General features: G+C 39.6%; 1 pseudogene; it reads right to left on the bottom strand.

Moving 5' to 3' along the window:
- Window positions 1-21131, bottom strand: part of ORYCUNV1R-PS1575 (vomeronasal 1 receptor oryCunV1R-ps1575 pseudogene) — a 1374299-nt pseudogene that overhangs the window by 996686 nt on the left and 356482 nt on the right.

The following is a 21131-nucleotide window of genomic DNA, read 5'->3' as shown; positions in this document are numbered from 1 at the left end:
CATTTTAAGAGAGAAAATTCATCAGATTTCCACGTGGGTGATCAATGATATCCACAGCCCTGAAGAACACAACTAAGGATGGGAGACTGGGGGTGGTCCTAGATATAGACGTTGTCTATGGAATGTTTCTTTAACTTGGCAAACCAGTAAAGGCTCTGCTTATGTTCTGGGATAGTCCCTGCCTTCTTTGTTCTTTGCCTGCACACATGCAGATGTGAGGCCACATCCTTTTATCCCTGTGACTTCCCTTCATTCCTCAAGCTGTCAGGACCCAGTGAAAGACGAGAGTTTTGTGACTCTGATGCTTCTTATTTGATATCAGGTGGAGAAGCACCTATCCCTTCCTCTACTCTGGTTCAGCATTCATTGGTGTTGCTTGCATCCATCAGACTGATATATTTGCACACGTGAACTTGTGCTCTGCCTTTCAATATGGATGTAGGATTATCCTCTTCTTTCCTAGGATTCCCCTATGTGCCTGAGCCCATGACTATGCCCTCAGCACCATTCATGGGCTACCAGTCACCTCCTACACTCTCATGGGCTCTTGGACCTCATCCAGCACCTCCACCTCCAATGTCTGGTATGATGATCTTCACTGAGGGAACTGACTTGTAAACTATACCGATCTTTTCTCTCACTGTTAATCATTACAAAAATGTCCCAGATAGTATCTCAGGGATTTACAATACAAGGGTGAGGCTGTCTGGGGGCCCTGTAACTTGGATCAGATATCCTGATGACATATAATGGGTTACATCACCACCCCAACAGCAGGTGACAGCAGGTGTCCATTTAGATGAGGAAAGAGATGGCCTACAAAAGCAAAAAGATGCAAATGTGACATGGGAAAGGGGTAATGTGCCTGGCTCTGGAAGGGGTAAGATCTGTCCCTTGGCCGGCACCATGGCTCACTAGGCTAATCCTCCGCCTAGTGGCGCCGGCACACTGGGTTCTAGTCCCGGTTGGGGCGCCAGATTCTGTCCCGGTTGCCCCTCTTCCAGGCCAGCTCTCTGCTGTGGCCAGGGAGTGCAGTGGAGGATGGCCCAGGTGCTTGGGCCCTGCACCCCATGGGAGACCAGGAAAAGCACCTGGCTCCTGGCTCCTGGCTCCTGCCATCGGATCAGTGTGGTGTGCCAGCCGCAGCGCGCCGGCCGTGGTGGCCATTGGAGGGTGAACCAACGGCAAAAGGAAGACCTTTCTCTCTGTCTCTCTCTCTCACTGTCCACTCTGCCTGTCAAAAAAAAAAAATCTGTCCCTGACTTTGAAGACTGAGAACTTCACAGGGATGGGACACACAGCACACAATACAGAGCTGGTGATCACAACAGAGGCACTAGTGAAGGGCATAAGAGTACAAAGGAGAGAATGGAGCTCCTGGGTGTAAGTGTGTGTGTGGGGGGGAATAGGAGGAGGAAGTGTAGAGGTACCACATGGGGATCAGCTGAACTCCTGAAAATGGAGCTAGAAGGACATCCCAGCAGGGCAGGCAGCATGAGCAGGGCATGGGGAGGCTGGGTAGGTCCACATGACATAGTAGGGGCCATGGTACCTTTCTGCTCAGAGCCCCCTTATTGCCATTAGACTTTCACCCTTAATCTGAAGGGAAAAATCAGGGATTCTCATGGGTAGGACAGGGTCTACAGCCATGTTAAATGCATATTCTGGAGGTCCAGGATATTATCTTGTCCTTTTAGAGGAGATTTTTGTCTACCTGAGTTTGTGATGCCCCAAAGACACCAACAGTGAAGGCAGCACGAGTAGTATCATGATCTAGGCATTCCAAAACACTGCAAAATTCAGAGCTGACACAGTTAGTGACTGACTTGCCCCCACTGACATCACTTTGGGGTTTCTGGGTGTATGATGTGGGCTGCCTGCCTTGAAGTGCAGAGGACTAATAAATGGAAAGAAAAAATTGCCAGCTCTGGTATGCATGGCACCTACCTTGCTGCTGAACACCTCATACAGGAGGGCCGTGCTTTCTCCTGTGATTGGTATGGAACGTTAGTCAGCTTTTCATTACTTTAACATACAAGAGAGGAGCTACTCAGGAAAGAAAATGCTTATTTTTGCTTACAGCTCAGAGATCCTTAGTTGAATATCAGACAGCCACATAGACTAGCTCTGGTGAGGCTGGCGATGGTGAAGCCTGTGTGGAGGGATGATCCCATGGTGAGCCTGGAAGCACAGTGAGAGACACAGCAAGCATGCCAAGTTTAAATAACCAACCTTCTCATGAGAACCACTCTCTGAGGGCAAGACTACAAGACCTAAAGTCTCCCCCAGCAGATTCACCTAACAAAAGCCATAATTAGAACAAGTATCTACTTTAAATTGATCAATTGTTAACATAAGACTCTGGAGTTTAAATGAGCTGGGGGAGCAAGCCATATCCAATCTGTAATAGAGAGGTTACTGTTTATTAAAGGTCAATGATAGTCTTCCACCATTCAAATGACACAGTAAAAACATGTGCAAAGACAGGCAGAGAAACACAAGGTAAGGGGGATTCCAGAAGTAGCATGAAAAACATGGCAATATGGACTATGAAATAGGAAACATGTCAGTGCAGGTGTTCAGACACCTCAGCAGTCATCTGAACAATATAAAACAAAATTTAATCCTCACTTCAATGTGAATAGTAAAGTTATAAATGATGGTCATGGTTTGGTCATGGTTTAATATTGAAAGTAAAATCATGTGTATTTCTCCATGGATAATGAAAACCTCAATTGATGTTTTAGGGATGAGGTCAGGAAACTTTGCTAACTGGTTTCAATTCAAGTGGATTAGCAATGCACCTTTTCTCATAAATCATTTCATCTGTAACTCACTCATTCAAATAAATAAAATAAATCTTAAAAAATCAGAAGTGAGAACTGAAATACTGATATTAATTTTCATTTATTCTTCATAGATTTCATGCTAATGTTGCAAGACTATTGGGAATTGCATCAAACTTTTAGCTTATATGTGCTATGGGCATGATCAGGGTAGAGCATCTAAACTGGTATGTCTCTGTGGCCTGTCATCAACAGCAATGCAGCATACCCAGGGCTGGAGGCTTTCAGGATTCCAACTCTGCTCAGCTGGAGATAATGGGAAAATCAAGAAGGACCAAGAAAGAAACTGGTGTTAGGCAGTTAAATACTTTAAAACCTTGTTTGGAAGTTGTACTCACATGTTTCTTACTCAAGTTATTGAAATCACATATACACAAATGTGGGTATTTCAAAAAGTTGATAGAAAATTGAGGTAAAAGTTTGTTTTGTTGCAAAAACTGTTTGAGATGGTAATTCACAATAATTCATGTAAAATGTGTAGTACAGGGGTAGACCTGTGGCATGCCAGTTAAGACACCAGTTGGAACACCCACTCCATTTCAGAGTATCAGGTTTTGAGTCACAGCTCCTTTCTGCTTTTTTTTAACTATTTATTTTGAAAGCCAGAGTTGAGAGAGACAACGAAGCCAGAAACTAGGAATGTCTGGGCCTCCCATGTCAGCAGCAGGGGCCCCAACATTTGGGCCTGCTTCCTCTGCTTATTCCAGACCATTCTCAGGCAGCTGCATGGTAAGTGGAGTCGCCAGGACACAAACCACGGCCCATAGAGGATGCTGCGTCACAGGCGGCAGCTTTAACACCATGTCACAACACTGCCCCTTCCCCAGCTCCTCTCAATTCCAGCTTCCTACTAACATACATCCTGGTATGTCACAGGTGATGGCACAAGTATTTGGGTCCCTGTAACCCAAATGGGAGACCATGATTGAGTTCCTAGCTCCTGGCTTCAGTGTGGCCCAATCCTAGCCATCGAGGGCATTTGGAGTAAGAACCAGTGGAGGAGATAAGGGCACTCACTCTCTCTCAAATAAATAAAGTTCTAAATTAAGAATTAAACAAAGACAATATTTACCCAGTAGGACTGTTACAAAAGACTGATTCTGTTAAAATTATTTTCCTAACTCAATTAAAATCAAATCCCACTAAGGAATCCTCCGATTTGGCAAAGTAATTAACAATTCATCTTAAATAATGTAAACACCACCAAAAGAACACTAAAAAGAGGAATAAGGAGGAAGAAACTTGATACTGTAATGGACATCAAAATGCTGTACATTTTATTGATAAAGAAGCAAAGGCAGTGCTGTCCTGTTTCACGAAGCAGACAGTAACACTCAGAAACAGACACCGCAGCGCCTGGCACAGGGAACCCGAGCACCTCGGCCGGCTTCTAAGAAGCTACAACAGAGCCAAAACTTCAGCTGCTTCTCATCTACTCACAGTTCTCCTCACAGACTGCTGTATTGGCCACTTAAAGTGACATCATCAACCAAACTCAATAAAGCTTAGTGTACACATGAAACACACACACACACTGCTGTATGCATTATAGAAAAGTGGAGATGAGAGAAACAATTTCCAAAATATATCAGTTTCTGGGCTGAAATTCTTTGAGTGGAATCCAGTATCCCTTTTATATCCGTGCACACATTTCCTGTCAGTGCACACCTACCCTTCTGAAAGATCTGAGAAACATTGAAGCGGGAAGATTGTTTCATGTTCCTGAACAGGAAGACTCATTTTTTTCTCAAAATGTGAGCTCTTCATCTGTTTTTCTATTTTATATAAACCAAATAAAACAGGAGGGGTTTAAACTTTTTGGGTTACACATGCTCTTATTGTTTTGATGACACTGATTTGTAATATATAAAGAATGGCCTTGTGGTTATAAAAAATGTGCAAATTTCCATATTTTACTGACCACTGAACAGACCAATAAATGAAGATAAGTGACTAAAAAATCCACATATATGTAAGAATTTACGATTTGATAGTGGTTATATTTCATATTACTAGGCAAAGGTGGAATATTTACAAATGATGCCTGGTAATTTGGAAACTGACTAGGATTTTATGTCACAAAACTACATTCTTTATGTACTAAATATTACCAATTTTAAATACACAAAATGAGAAAAGTGCTAGGAGAAAACACAGTGCCTTCAATGGCTTTGTGTGGTCAAAAGCCTTACTAACGGTTTCCTCAAAAGCAAGCATTCTGAAGGTTCACTGAGTAAAATAAAAACTAAATCCCCCTGGCATTTGGCACAGGAGTTCAGATGCCACCTGAGACACCTGCATTCCATGGATGCCTGAGGTGAAGTCTCAGCTCTGCTTCAAACTCCAGCTTTCTGGGGATGTAAGCCTGGGGCTGATGGAAGTGAAAGTGCAAGTAGTTGGGTCCCTGGTACCCAAATGGGAGACTCAGAGATTTCTGAGTTCCTGCCTGCCCCAGACCTGGCTGTTGTGGGCACTTGAGGAATCAACCAGAAAATGGAAAGTTCTTTCTGCCTCATTCACTTGCTATCTCTCTTCTTTTTAAACAAAAAGAAAATAAATAATAAATTTAAAAATTAAAATGACTTGTATAACAGAAATACCAAAATAAATGACAACTATTCTCCAAAACACTTACAAAATATATATTTCAGATGAAAAATCCACTTTACAGAGAATTCTTTGAAATAAACAAAGTACTTTTTTTGCCAATTAGCAACCAATGGCATAGAAAAAAGGATTTATTGTCCTTGGTAAGAGAAAGATTTTTTAATAATTTATTTATTTGGGACTGGCTTATTTCACTTAGTATGGTGTTTTCTAGATTCTTCCATTTTGTTGCAAATGACCAGATTTCATTTTTTACCACTGTGTAGTATTCCCCAGTTTACATATCCCATAATTTTTTTTTTATTTTTATTTTTTTTTAACTTTTATTTAATGAATATACGTTTCCAAAGTACGAATAATGGATTACTATGGCTTACCCCCCATACCGTCCCTCCCACCCACAACCCTCCCCTTTCCCACTCCCTCTCCCCTTCCATTCACATCAAGATTCATTTTCGATTATCTTAATGTACAGAAGATCAGCTTAGTATACATTAAGTAAGGATTTCAACAGTTTGCTCCCACACAGAAACATAAAGTGAAAAATAATAGATGATTTTTTTTAATGATGATGAAATCAGATCAGACCTATTGTCCTGTTTAATCCCAGTGAGAGTCAAGTTGGGAGTTGATTGTTTCTTTTCTTTTCTTTTTTTTTTTTTTTTTTTTTTTTTTTTTACAGAGGATCAGTTTAGTATGCATTAAGTAAAGATTTCAACAGTTTGCACCCCCATAGAAACACAAAGTGAAATATATTATTTGAGTACTCGTTATAGCATTAAATCTCAATGCACAGCACATTAAGGACAGAGATCCTACATGAGGAGTAAGTGCACAGTGACTCCTGTTGTTGACTTTACCAATTGACACTCCTGTCTATGGCATCAGTAATCTCCCTATGCTCCAGTCATGAGTTTCCAAGGCTATGGAAGCCCCTTGAGTTCTCCGACTCTTATCTTGTTTAGACAAGGTCATAGTCAAAGTGGAGGTTCTCTCCTCCCTTCAGAGAAAGGCACCTCCTTCTTTGAAGACCTGTTCTTTCCACTGAGATCTCACTCACAGAGATCTTTTGCCAGAGTGTCTTGGCTTTCCATGCCTGAAATACTCTCATGGGCTTTTCAGCCAGATCTGAATGCCTTTAGGGCTGATTCTGAGGCCAGAGTGCTATTTAGGGCATCTGCCATTCTATGAGTCTGCTGAGTATCTCACTTCCCATGTTGGATCACTCTCCCCTTTATTTATTCTATCGGTTAGTGTTAGCAGGTACTAGACTTGCTTATGTGCTCCCTTTGACTCTTAGTCCTTTCATTATGATCAATTGCGAACTGAAATTGATCACTTGGACTAGTGAGATGGCATTGGTACATACCACCTTGATGGGATTAAATTGGAGTCCCCTGGTATGTTTCTAACTCTACCATTTCATATCCCATAATTTTTTTATCCAGTCTTCCATTGACAGGCATTTAGCTACTGTGAATTGAGCTACAATAAACATGGAGGTGCAGATAGCTCTTTTATTTGCTGATTTAATTTCCCTTGGGTAAATTCCAAAGAGTGAGATGGCTAGGTCATATGGTAGGACTATATTCAAATATCATATATTCTCCTTGATCTGTGACAACTAACTGAGCACCTAAAAGGAAACCTGTAGAAGTGAAACTGACACTATGAGAAGCAATGACTTGATCAGCCCTTGTTCTGACTGTTTTTGGAACAGCTCACTATTATATCCTTTTTAGTATTTTCTTTTTTTATTTAATACCATTCATTGAACTCTTTACTTAACACATAATTATTCTTAGTTGTTTAAATCCAATTGAAAATTGATCCCTGTTTAAAAAAAATGTGAGTATGAATAAGAGAGGGAGGAGATATACAGTTCAGCACATGTTCCCATGGACTTACACCTAAGAGTAAAGCTAAGAATTTGTCATGGGACTCCAAATTCCATTATGTTGGCAGGTGCTAATGCCATCTTACACATTAAAGTGGTCACATTAAGTGTGTAACTGATCATATAGATAGGACTAAGTGTCAAAGGGATCTTATAAATAAGATCAAGTTTCTGCTAATAATAATAAAATTAAAAAGAGAGAATGATCCAACATGGGAAGCGGGATACAGAGCAGACTCATAGAATGACAAATGTCCTAAATAGCACTCTGGCCTCAGAATTAGCCCTTAAGGCATTCAGATTTGGCTAATAAGGGGTCATCAAAGCAGGGTGTACTTTTTTCTGAAGGGAAGAGACCGCTTCCACATTGCTTGTGGCCCTTTCTAAATACTGATGGAGTTTGTGGACTCAAAAGTCTTTCATAGCCTTGGCAGCTCATGACAGGAGCCTCAGGGGATCACTGAGATCATGAATAAGAGTGTAAATTGTTAAATCAACAACTGGATTCACTGTGCACTTTGCTCCCCATGTAGGACCTCTGTCCTTAATCAGTTGTACTATGAGAACTAACAGTAAAACTGGTCTTCAAACAGTAGTTTATACTTTGCATGTCTTTGTGGGTGCAAACAGCTGAAATCTCTACTTAGTATAGAGTTGATCTGTGTATAAAGATAATTTAAAATGAATCTTAATGAAGAATGGGATGGGAGAGGGAGTAGGAGGTGGGACAGTTTGGGGGTGGGAGGGTGGTTATGGGGGGAAGAACAGCTATAATCCAAAAGTTGTACTTAAGAAATTTAAATTTATTGGGGCCGGAACCATGGCTCCCTTGGTTAATCCTCCACCTGTAGCACCAGCATCCCACATGGGTGCCGGGTTCTAGTCCCAGTTTCTCCTCTTCCAGTCCAGCTCTCTGATGTGGCCTGGAAGGGCAGTGGAGGATGGCCCAAGTGCTTGGCCCCTGCACCTGCATGGGACACCAGGAAGAAGCACCTGGCTCCTGGCTTCATTTTGGCGCAGTGCTGGCCATAGTGGCCATTTGGGGGTGAACCAATGGAAGGAAGACCTTTCTCTCTGTCTCTCTCTCTCACTGTCTATATAACTCTTCCTGTCAAATAAAAACAAAATGAAAAAAGAAATTTATATTTATTAAATAAAAGCTTTCTAAAAATAATTTATTTGAAAGACAGTTACAGAGATGGGAAGAGTTGGTGGAGAGAAAAAGGGAAGCAGGGTGAGAAGGAGAGAGGGATGGAAGGAGATACAGATAGGGAGGGAGGGATGGAGGGAGGGAGGGAGAGAGGGAAGAAGTCTTATCTACTGTTCACTTATCAAATAGTCACAACAGTCAAGTCTGGCCATGCTGAACCCAGGATCCAGGAACCACATCCTGGTCTCCTACATGAGTTTCAGGGGCCCAAATACTTAAGCCACCTTCCACTGCCTTCCCAAGCACATTAGCAAGAAATTGGATCGAAGTTCAGTAGGCGGGACCCCAACCAGAACTTTGATATAGGATGCTGGAATTCCAAGTGGCAGCTTAACTCATTGCACCACAATGTCAGGCCTCAAGACAAAAACTTTAAGTTAAAATGGGAATTAAAATACTGTTTTCTATCAATTTGTGAGAATAAAGAGCAGAATGTACAGTGTTGCTTAAATGTTATGTTTCCTATGACTTTTAAAATAAACAATTTCATGTTATGTATTGTACAACATTTAAAAATGCATGCATTCTACTCTTCAATTATATTATACAACAGTATATTTCAAAAGTAGCCAAAGATAAATCAATTTATTTACCCAGCACTACTTAAAATAGCAACTTACTAAGAAGAACTCCCAATGGATGTTACCAACTATAATGCATCTACAGGATGCAGTCATGTATGACCACTGAAAGTGGCATAGACAGATATATGTGGACATGCACAGATATATCTGGTATGCCATGTAAGGAAAAAATCAGTTTATGCGTATGTTAGCTAAGAAAGTGTACAAAATATGATAAAAGGTGATATTTCAGGCTGGTGATTTATATGTGAAATTTTCTTTTTTACTTGTTATCTCTACAGTGAACATAAAAATTCTAATAAAAGGTTAATAACAGAAGAATCCTTGGAAAGAGGAAAAATATGAATCTTGCAAGATAAAATGAGTTACTTGCAATTAAATGTTTATGGATTATTTTTACTAACTTTTAACCTCTTCCAAAGTAAAGGAAATTTTTTTATCTGCATTTCTATTATTATTTATGCTTTTAATTATATATTTTTCATACTATAAACTTTATTGCTTATGTATTGATAATAACCATTTCATATTATGTGTCCTTCTGGTCATTACTATAGAAAAATTATTTCTTTACCTTGTAGAGTTTTTCTTTAAAAAGATGTTGAACTTTCCAACTGTATTTAATCATTCCTGCAATCCATTTATCAAATTTGACCTGAACACATATTACATAGTACACATATTCTCTCAGAACTCTAACATATTTCAAAACTTTGTTTTTCTGTCCAGTATCAGCAAGTTGAGAATTAAAATTGAAGTAATGAGGGGCCTGTGCTGGGGCACAGGTTAATGCACCAATATAGGTTCTAGTCCCAGCTGCTCCTCTTCCAGTCCAACTCTCTAATATGGGCTGGGAAAGCAGGAGAAGATGGCCTGAGTGCTTGGGCCCCTGCTCCCACATAGGACACCTGGAAGAAGCTCCTGGTTCCTGGCTTTGGATTGGCACAGCTCCAGCCATTGCAGCCAACTGGGGAGTAAGCCAGAGGATGGAAGACCTCTTTCTCTCTTTCTCTCCCTCTCCTTCTCTCTGCAAATCTGACTTTCAAATAAATAAAAAAAATCTTTTAAAAAGAGCAAATTTAATTATATAAAGGATAATCAAATATACAGATAACTGATCTCTCACACTTTTATGTATTTTTCTCTAAAGACTTGCCATCAAACTTCATCTTGGTGATCCATTGTCTAAATCAGAAGAAAAAGACCACGATTTTGATGCCAAGGTAAAATGCTCTATTATGAAACAAATGTTCTTGGTCGGAATTTAGTTTTATATATTATTTACTTTTAAAATTGAGCAGTGCTCTATGTATCATCATCTCACATGTTTAATGGAAAGTTGGTTAGAGAAAATAATTTTGTAGAAATATGATTAGTTGTCATTTTAAAATGCTTTTAGTTTGGTAAATATCAAAAATTAGTATACACTTTAAAAAGGTAAGAGTGAAAAGAATGGGCTGAGAAATATATAGGGGAACATTAATAGGAAACACTTTACTGCACTAGAGGGAATATAAAATTTGGTCAAGGGTGCCTTTGTAAAACACTGTGACTTTCAAATCATATCAACCTTTTAGAATGGGTATGTCTAAAGAAATCATGAATGAACCAAATTAGTTGTTATCATAATCATGGGATCTCCCTGGTGTGCTTCAGTTCTGAAACTGTTAGGATATGTCAGGGAATTTTTTTTCTTTTCTTAGATCTTTTATTTTGCCATCATGTAATTTTTAGGAGACAATTTTCCCCATTTCTATTCTTGGTTCTGAAATTTGACTATTACGATATTAGAAATTATGGAAATTTCAATTTTGGGTCACAATGGATCCCACTCTTTTTTCTAAGTCATTCCATTAACTGCATAGTTAAAACTCCGCATATAAGAGAATACATGTTTTTCCCAATACAATAAGTTCTAGAAGCAGAAACTCTTAACAGCATATGAAAAAACTTAATTTCAGAATTTTTAAAAGGATTTATTTTATTGGCCAGTGCCACAGCTCAATAGGCTAATCCTACGCCTGCAGCGCTGGCAACCAGATTCTGGTCCCAGTCGGGGCACTGGATTCTATCCCGGTTGTTCCTCTTCCAATCCAGTTCTCTGCTTTTTGGCCTGGGAAAGCAGTGGAGGATGGCCCAAGTCCTTGGGCCCTGCACCCACATGGGAGACCAGGAGAAGCACATGGCTCTTGGTTTCGGATCAGCGCAGTGCGCGGGTTGCAGCACAACGGCCGCAGTGGCCATTGGTGGGGTGAACCAATGGAAAAAGAAGACCTTTCTCTCTGTCTCTCTCTCTCACTGTCCACTCTGCCTGTCCAAAAAAAAAAGATTAATTTTCTTTATTTGGAAAGACAGAGTTATAGAGGTAAAGACAGAGAGAGAGGCTTCCATCCATGGTTTACTCCCCAGATGGCTGCAACAGCTGGAGCTGCACCAATCCGAAGCCAGGAGATTCCTCCAGGTCTCCCACATGGGTGCAGGGGCCCAAACACTTGGGCCACCTTCTGCTTTACCAGGCCATAGCAGAGAGCTGGATCAGAAGAGGAGCAGCCAGGACTAGAAGCAGTGCCCATATGGGATGCCAGCACTTCAGGCCTGGGCATTAACCCTCTGCACCACAGCGCTGGCCCCAGAAATATTTTGGACTGTTGTTTCAAAAGAACATCTACCCTAAGTCCTTATATTACATTCTGAAGATTAAAATTTTAGAAATTTTTGTATTTGGTACTATAAGTATTCATGTAAGCTCCTTCATCACTGTGAGCTATTGAAAATTAGGCAATATTTATATATTTCCTAGAGCACTTAGAAATAAGGTATTAAAAGGGAGATCCAAGATTGTTAAATAGGGAGAAATGTGTTGATTTTGGCCTGAGAGAGATAAAGAAAAGCAGAGTAACTGCATTCCCAGGAGAAGCTGAAGAGAGGTTTGCAGTGGAAATTCTATAGGAAGAAGAGAGACACCATGGAGCAGTGTAGACAGTACAAACACCCAGCAGTGAGTGGGGACATCACCAGCAACTCCCACAGCCAGGGACTGTAGGAGAGACCATCTTCTTGAAGTGAAATGAGAGGAGTCTGCAGCAGCCTGTTTGACTTGTGATATCACTGAAAAGAGATCTTTGCACACCAAACTAGTTTTGATTTTGGCCTGGAAAACTAGCAGGGTCAGGGTGTCCACCTAACCTTATGAAGGGAAAACACATGATTTTCTTCTGATCCCCCCATAAAGGCATCTGGCAACTACCAGGGAAGAAACACCATTTTAATAAGACAAGCAGAGTCTGTTGTGGCTTGCTCGCATGCACAACTAGGGATTGGAGGGATAAACCCGAAGTCCCCTCTGACTTTGATTCTGTTGGCTGGCAGGGGGCAGGAAGCCCACTGAGGCTTGAGGGGTGTTTTCCGCCCCTTACTACATCATGTGCACCCAGACTCAACCTACCAAGGTGGAGCACTGACAAGCAGCTGGCTCTGGGATAACCTCTGGTCTGTAGACAGGACAGCCTGCTCCCTGTGCCTGTGCCATGCCCTGCATGCTTTGACTGACAATTCTGTAACTCCATGATAGGGCATGGGGGATAGCTGGTTCTCTAGGAATCACTGTATCCAGCTTCTGAGGCTCAGATTTCACTGAGGACCTGGGGTGGGTCATTGCAGAGGGTTCTGGGCTTACACTGAGGCCACACAGATCCTTTCTGTGGTTTCTGTGAACTTGTGGGTGGGGAGTGTAGTCACTGTGGGCTCACCCTGGGCATGGAAATGGGTGTGGATTTTTGTAGTCGGAGAAGATCCTTCTGAGTTTGATATTGAAGCTGCTGCCTGAAGGGTAAGAATGCACCCTCCCTGTGATAGTCCAGGAAGAGGAAAGAATGGACCGAGTCCTGGAACAGTGGATCTCATTCAAATATCATTTTCTTTTTAGCACTGGGGAATGGCCAGGACATATGAAATAGAATAACTATATTTATTGTCATTTTTATATTATATGTGAAAGGAAAAGGTGTAAATAAGTGCCTACCATATTTGGGAAGCTAAGGAAATAAATACTGCTCTTAAATATTACTATAACTTTTTGAAAATATTTACTGGGAAAAACTCACTTTAGTATCAATATATGCTTCTCTTACTTGTAAGCTGAACTGCTTTTAAAATTTGAAATTCGTTTCTTTGCTTAGAACCTGTGAAGTATTTATATAACTTATTGTTGACACTAATTATTACAGCATATTTCTAAATGTCCTCTTCAGAAATATGTTGGCAAATATGGGCCTGCTGATCAAAGAAGGAAAGATATAAATGAACAACTACAAGGTAAGAGCTAATTTTTTAAAAGTCATTTGACAGAATGTTTGTCTAAAATATGAGCACAGATAAGTTCTAATAATAAAAGGAGCTAACCTATTATATGCATAGTAAGGAAAAAGGTAAGTAAAATGCTGATAAGTTTTGCATTTTACCAGCCATCAACAACAGCTTAAATTGTGAGTGCCACTGAAGAAACTGAATTTTAGTTCCATTTAAAGGGAATTTTTGATATGAGGAAAATCAAGACACACAGAAGTGAAAAAGAGGAAATAAGTGTAAGAAAGGTAGAGGGTACAGGAAATAAAAAAAGTAGTTGAAACAGGTATATCAAGTGGAGGATGATAAAATAATTCTGTTTTTAACCTTTTAAAAGGTGAATTTTTTGCAATTACATAATTTTAATCCACTCTATAATTACAAGCTTAATTCACCACTAACTACAACATTCAACAAATAGAAAGTAGGAAGACCACAGTTCCACAGGTATATAAGCAATCAAATCACAAGATTCCCTTTCAACCCTGTAAATTTTTTGTATTCTATATTAATTGCCACATATCAGAGAAAACACGGTATCTGTCTTTTGAGGACTGGCTTATTTAAGTACAATCGTTTCCAGTTGCATCCATTCTTTTGTGAAACAAAGGACTTCATTCTTTTTACAGCCTTGTAGTATTCCATAGTGTACATACACCACATTTTATTTCCCCAGTCATCAGTGGATGGACATTTGGTTGATTCCATATCTTAGCTATTATGAATTGAGCTGCAATAAACATGGTGGTACATGTTGGGTGGTTGAATAGTCCAATCAATACTGTTCCCGTCTTGCTTATGTTTGAACATTCCAGTCAGTGTGGATAGAAGGGTATTGTCCATAGCACACTGTTATCTGACTGCCCACAGATGTCTGGTATGATAAAAGCATCTCCCCAGTGGGCACTAGGCCTAACATCAGCTCCTGGCTTATCATGAGTGACTCCATTCTACTTTCATTTTGTGGCTAGTGGTAATGTTTGACTCAATATTTTACTGTAGATTTTCCACAGTTCACCTCATTTTGCTACTCAGGTAAGTGGTGATCTGTGACTCTATTTTTGGGACTTCCTGTGGATTCTCTACAATTACTTTACTCAACAAGAAGGAAGCAACTGTAATGAGAAGAGATTGCCTCACCTTATTAACAAGCATTCTAGTCAATTAGCTAGTACCATCATGTAAGGAAAATGAAGCCATGTTGTATCCACATGTTCCCATCTGCAGAAACCTCACAGGACAGTACAAATTCCTCAAGTTAAAATTGTATATGTGCGGGTGTAAAAAGTTAAGCTTAAGCTTACAGGTTTAAACCTTCCTGGTACAGCTGTAAAAATAAGACAGAGTGAAGTAGCACCTTGACAGTAGGGACTCCATTTTGGAGCACTTGAGACTCCATTCTGAGAAAGCACCCCCCCACCGTGAGACTCTGGTCTGAAACTATGATCTCAAATAGTCGGACAATAGCAGTGCACTACATCACCCTTGGCAATGCACAAAAAACCCCTAGCATGATTGCTCAAGCTTAAAAGTAGAAAGGTTGCACCTGGGTTACCTGGGCTAATAATGAAGATGTAATTTGTCTGTGTCTTACATTAATGTCGTCCTAATTGCTAATTGTAATATTGTAACTGGTATTGTCAAGATTATGATAAACATTAATTTCACTTAGGTTTTAGGTTATGTTGACCCCAGTAACCATATACTCTCTTTTGATTTTATGTACTCTCTTTTGATTTTAGCAACTGTGTATAGCAACCGTGCATAGCAACCATGTATTCCCCCCTTCCCGGTTTTGCGGTTTTTGCCTTTATAAACCCTAACCTTTGGTTATTCGGGGCTGCTCTGCTTTTGTATAATCAGACAGCCCCAGCATGCTGGATAATCAATAAATCTTTAACCCTTTGCTGGTTGCATGAGAGAAAAGTCTCTGGAGTCGTTCCTCGGGCGGTGGGCTTTTTCAGACTCTAACACTCACACTTTTACGTTCATTAAAGCAGCAAATTCCTCCTTGCCTTTAAGGGCATGGTTGTGGCGTGACCCTTGGCTAACAGGCTGTGAAAATCCAGTTTGCTGTAGCAGAGCTTGCTAACAGGCATTTAAAAAAATTAAATAACCATGTGAAACAATTCTGGCTTAAAAATAAAACATAAATTACATAGTAGAAGTTAAGGGACAAAAAGGCTTTTATCTTTAATTTCTCTAGAAAATTACATAAAGGTTTTTGTTTAACAGTTTTGCCCTGATTACTGAAGTAGCAAGTAAAACTAGAGTGAATATTTTGTTTTGAAAAGGTGCTCAAGCTCTGGTATTTTTGGTTTTCATAGCTGTGAAGCATTTATCATTTGCATGACTAATAGCACAGGAAAAACCTGTTTTACAATTAAGTGTAGAGGGTTTTCTTTTTTCTTTTTTTATATTTATTTGACAGATGGAGTTAGAAAGTGAGAGAGAGAGACAGACAAAGAAAGGTCTTCCTTCCATTGGTTCACCCCCAAAATGGCCACTATGGCTGGAGCTACGCCAATCCAAAGCCAGGAGCCAAGTACTTACTCCTCATCTCCCATGCAGATGCAGGGGCCCAAGGACTTGAGCCATCCTCCACTGCCTTCTCGGGCCACAGCAGAGAGCTGGACTGGAAGAGGAGCAACCAGGACTAGAACCTGGCACACATATGGGATGCCAGTGCCACAGTCAGAGGATTAACCAAGTGAGCCATGGCCCTGGCCCAAGTAGAAGGGTTTTCAACTAACTTTGGAGTTTTTAAATGCTGATGAGATTATCTTGAGCTGGGCTGCTGGAGATAAATTTGGCCTTCAGAACTGCTATATCACTGAGTCTGAAATCTATGTACCAACCCAAATATTCTTGATATCACAGTCTTGTGCAAGTAACCTTTTGTCTTACATGTGTAACTGAGAGAAGAGTATATGATGTGTGTGCATGTATGTTTATGGTTCCTAAGAATTTGGCACAAGTTGGAAATTATTGCCTATACTGAGAATCTATACTGCAGAATATAGTGTATCAAAGACTTTCTTTTAAATTGTTTGAGTGTCTTTTATACATTATTGAAATCACTGATAGCCCACTCCCCAAAGTGCTTAATAACTGGCATTAAGGTTAGAGGATAGGCAAAAAATACTGGATAGTATTTTTCATAAATAAAAAAAAATAAATTAAAGCCAGGCTATGGCTATCAAGAATGTTTGTGAATACTTGCCTGCTTTGGTGTGTTTGTTTTATAATACTCATTATGAAGCTCCTTGTGTAACAGACAGAAAGTTTTAACCAAATGTATTGAAAGTATATTCGGGCCGGCGCCGCGGCTCACTAGGCTAATCCTCCGCCTTGTGGCACCAGCACACCGGGTTCTAGTCCCGGTCAGGGCGCTGGATTCTGTCCCAGTTGCCCCTCTTCCAGCCCAGCTCTCTGCTGTGGCCAGGGAGTGCAGTGGAGGAGGGCCCAAGTACTTGGGCCCTGCACCCCATGGGAGACCAGGAGAAGCACCTGGCTCCTGCCATTGGATCAGCGCAGTGTGCTGACCACGGCGGCCATTGGAGGGTGAACCAATGGCAAAAGGAAGACCTTTCTCTCTGTCTCTCTCTCTCACTGTCCACTCTGCCTGTCAAAAAAAAAAAAAGAAAAGAAAAGAAAGTATATTCGACAATATGAAAGTTGATTTGACTCAAACACAGGGAAATCAAAGATTCAAGAAGTATAGTTTACTGAAATAGGAAATATGCATTAGTGAATTGTTGGGGCTTTGAAGCTTCTAACTTCCCAGAATGATTCTGGATTTTGAGAATTCTATAATTAATAGCAATTTATGACAACTAAGATTGCATATTAGAAGCAACTATGAAAATTCTGCAGTTTTAAATTTTGGATTGCTATGCAGATGTGAAAAATAGGTTAAAATGTGAAAGACTTGGCAAAATGTAAGCTGGAAAAGATTATCTTAAATTTTGGGTTTTAGTTAAAAATGTTTCTATCAGATACTAAGGAGGGCTTTTACTGTACAGATGTTAGTAATAACTGATTTGACTACCTGATCAGTGTTCCCATATAGCCCTACACATTTTGTGACAAGACATCAAAGATTTCCAAAACCTGGACATTGGTCCACCTGTGCTCTCATTATTGGTATTCATTTGGTATGAACATAATTCAGTTTGAATGAATGTGTCTGTTGAGGTGGTAATAAAAAGCTTAACAATGGGAAGATCGCATTTGTTGGCACAAGAAATACTAGTGGCTATAGAGAAAAGTAGGTGACCTTGGGTCACTATTCTATGCCCTGATCAGACTAGCAGGCAGATTGGTGAGTTTGAATTTCTAACATGCCTTAAAAATATTATGCTTTGATCCAAAGACCCACTTTTTCTTTAGCTATTGTGATAGGTTTTCTTTTTTTTTTTTTATACAAAAGCAGCATTTTTTTAAGTTGTTTTCTTTTAATGTTGCAACTTTTTTTTTCAGCTGTGATACAGATGGTAACTCTGCCTTTCATTTTGCCGAACTTAAAAGAAAACCAGCCGGCATCTGATCAAAAGTGTTACGTAAAAACTTTTCTTAAACTATTGGAGGGTGCTTCGATGATTTTTCTCCTTTAGTTTGTAGTTAGCACTGAAGTTTCACCTCTGATCACTATAGTTGCCATCACTTTTCAGTGTTTAAAACCACTGATATTGGCTTTCCTATATGCGGAAATGTTACCTAATGTTGGCATTCACTTTCAGGGTTTTCCAGTTTGAGTGTTCTCAGTGTCCATATGAAGATAATTGTTTTGTGTGTTGCTGTTAAGCTTTTGTTTGTCTTGTTTTTAAGTTTTTTGTTCTTAGTAGTTTTGTGTTAGAACTGTTTAAGTTTAATTGTCTCCTTAGCCAATGAAATGTTTAAGACTATGGGGATTTTTTTTATGGGAGAGAATTCTACTTTATTTTTTTATTTTTAACTTTCATTTACTGAATATAAATTTCCAAAGTACAGCTTATAGATTACAATGGCTTCCCCCCATAACATCCTCCCACCCGCAACCCTCCCCTTTCCCTCTCCCTCTCCCCTTCCATTCACATCAAGTAAACATGTCATTGTGCATCTGTTAAATCTTGTTCAGGGTTTCAAGAATGACTGCAGTGGGTTTTGGAAACAAACTTAACATTATTGATTTGGGGTTTCCCAGAGATATAGTTCACAGTTAATTGTTGGGCTCTAATACAACTGACCATTTAAAATGGAACAACAACTTATGGTTTTGCAATAGTGTCAGTTGTGAAATCTTGACATTTTGATTAAAACATGAGTTGTAGTTATAACTCAATGCAAATTCAACAGTTGTATTTGGAATTAAATTATAATAACAAATAAATTTATTTAAAGAAACTGAAAAAAAAGATTGAAGTAACTTTAGATTTCATAATAAATTTCACATTATAGAACATCTGAATTTACTGTGAAGTTTATCAATGATGAAAATTAGCTATGTTTTCTTCTAAGATGATTTTTTGGCTTCTAGGAAAAACATGCTTTTATTAAAAATAAAGTTTATTTATTTTTACTCAAGTTAACTATGGATAAAGAATGGTTATTTATAGAAGCTAAAATAAAGTTTCTTTTTTACAGAGCTTGCCACTGTTTGAATATCAAATGAGAGTAATCAACCAGCAACAAGGAAAGAGAATAACTAAATAAATAAATAAGCAAATAAGTAAATTTACTTACTAATTGGGCAAGGATTGTTGTATGTCAAATAAGCACTCATAAATTTCAGGCCATTGTGGACATTTGGGGAGTGAACCGGTGGATGGAAGACCTCTCTCTCTGTGTCTCTACCTCTTTCTGTAACTCTGTTTTTCAAATAAATAAAATAAATCTTTTAAAAAATCAGAAATGTCATTGTCTAATAATTTTATGTATTTACATCTATATCACTCACATTAGAATAATAGATTTTACATTTTAGTTTGCTCTTGTCCAGCTCTTATGAGCCTTTATACACAATTCTCAATATTGATTTTTATATATTTTTATTTATATTTATATATACATACTTTAAATAAGCAGTTTTTTTAATTCTATAAAATATGTAAAGGAAATATATAGATATAATACACAGACTTCAATCCTCTCCATCATGAAAACTAGAACTTAAGATATATAGGTGTGGACCTCGAGCCTGGAAGTAAGAGGCTCTCATCTCACATCTGAGTGCCTGGGTTCAATCCTCAGCTTTATGTGCTGATTCCAGTTTCCTGCTAATGCAGACCATGGGAAGCAGTGGTGACGGCTCAAGTTGTTGGGTCCCTGCCACCCATATGGGAGACCTGAATTGAGGTCCCAGCCTGGAAATTTAGCCTATCCTGGTTTCGGCTGCTTTAGTCATTTGGGGATTGGACCACCAGATAGATCTCTTTCTCATACACACACACACACACACACACACACAAATACATGCATGTATGTATCCATACATTATATGGTGTGTCTGTACATGTATACCTTCTACATGGAGACAGGGTAAAAAAACAGAAGTGAAGAAGTTACATAATGGTCTTCTAGTATTATAAATCCTTTCTATTCACTAAATTTTTCTAGCCACCACATTTTCTGAAAAAGCTTATTATTTTTCCTTAAAAAGAATATCTGTTGATTTTTGTTAAGTAACAAAGCTCAAGGAATTAAGTATCAAATATGACATTAAAGCAAACATTTATTTGGTAAGCTTTTTAAGATTACTTAAACCTCAATCTCCCATTTGTTCTGTGAGAATCTTTCAAAATTCAACTCATTAACATATCATTAAAAATTCCATACCAGTGGGCCGGCACCACAGCTCAATAGGCTAATCTTCCACCTGTAGTGCCAGCACCCCGGGTTCTAGTCCCAGCTGGGGTGCCAGATTCTGTTCCGGTCACTCCTCTTCCAGTCCAGCTCTCTGCTGTGGCCTGGGATAGCAGTAGAAGATGGCCCAAGTCCTTGGGCCCCTGCACCCACGTGGGAGACCAGGAGAAGCACCTGGCTCCTGGCTTCAGATCAGCGAGGCGTGCCGGCCACAGCACACTGGCCACAGCGGCCACTGGGAGGTGAACCAATGGAAAAGGAAGACCTTTCTCCCTGTCTCTCTCTCTCTCACTGTCCACTCTGCCTGTCAAAAAAAAATTCCATACCAGTGTTGTACTATCATGCACTGCCAGTTTGAACCCAGGCTGCTCCACTTCTAATTCAGCTCCCTGCTAATGTGCCTGCAAAAGCAGTGAGAGATGGTCCAAGTACTTGGTCCCCTGCACCTATGTAGAACACCTGGAGGGCGTTTCAGACTGAAGCCAGGCCTAGCACTGGCTGTTGTGATCATTTACAGAGTAAACCAGGAGATGAAAGATTCTCTCTCTCTCTCTCTCGCTCTCTCTCTCTCTTGCTCTCTAACTCCTCCTTTCAAGCAAATAAAAAATAAGCCTTCAATCCTATGAATTCAAATTGCTGCTGTTAAAAAATTAAAACAGATTCTTCCCACCCTATTCATAAGTTACCTTATACTGAGTTTGAAAAACGTTAAAGGGATACATGAGAAACATTAATAGAGCCCCAATGAATCACACTGTTGATATGATCTGACAGTGCCATCAACCAAATTTCAAGTGAGG

The sequence above is a fragment of the Oryctolagus cuniculus genome, chromosome 19 (assembly GCF_964237555.1).
Source record: "Oryctolagus cuniculus chromosome 19, mOryCun1.1, whole genome shotgun sequence".
NCBI classification, from domain to species: domain Eukaryota; kingdom Metazoa; phylum Chordata; class Mammalia; order Lagomorpha; family Leporidae; genus Oryctolagus; species Oryctolagus cuniculus.
This window is presented reverse-complemented; position numbering and strand designations above follow the sequence as displayed.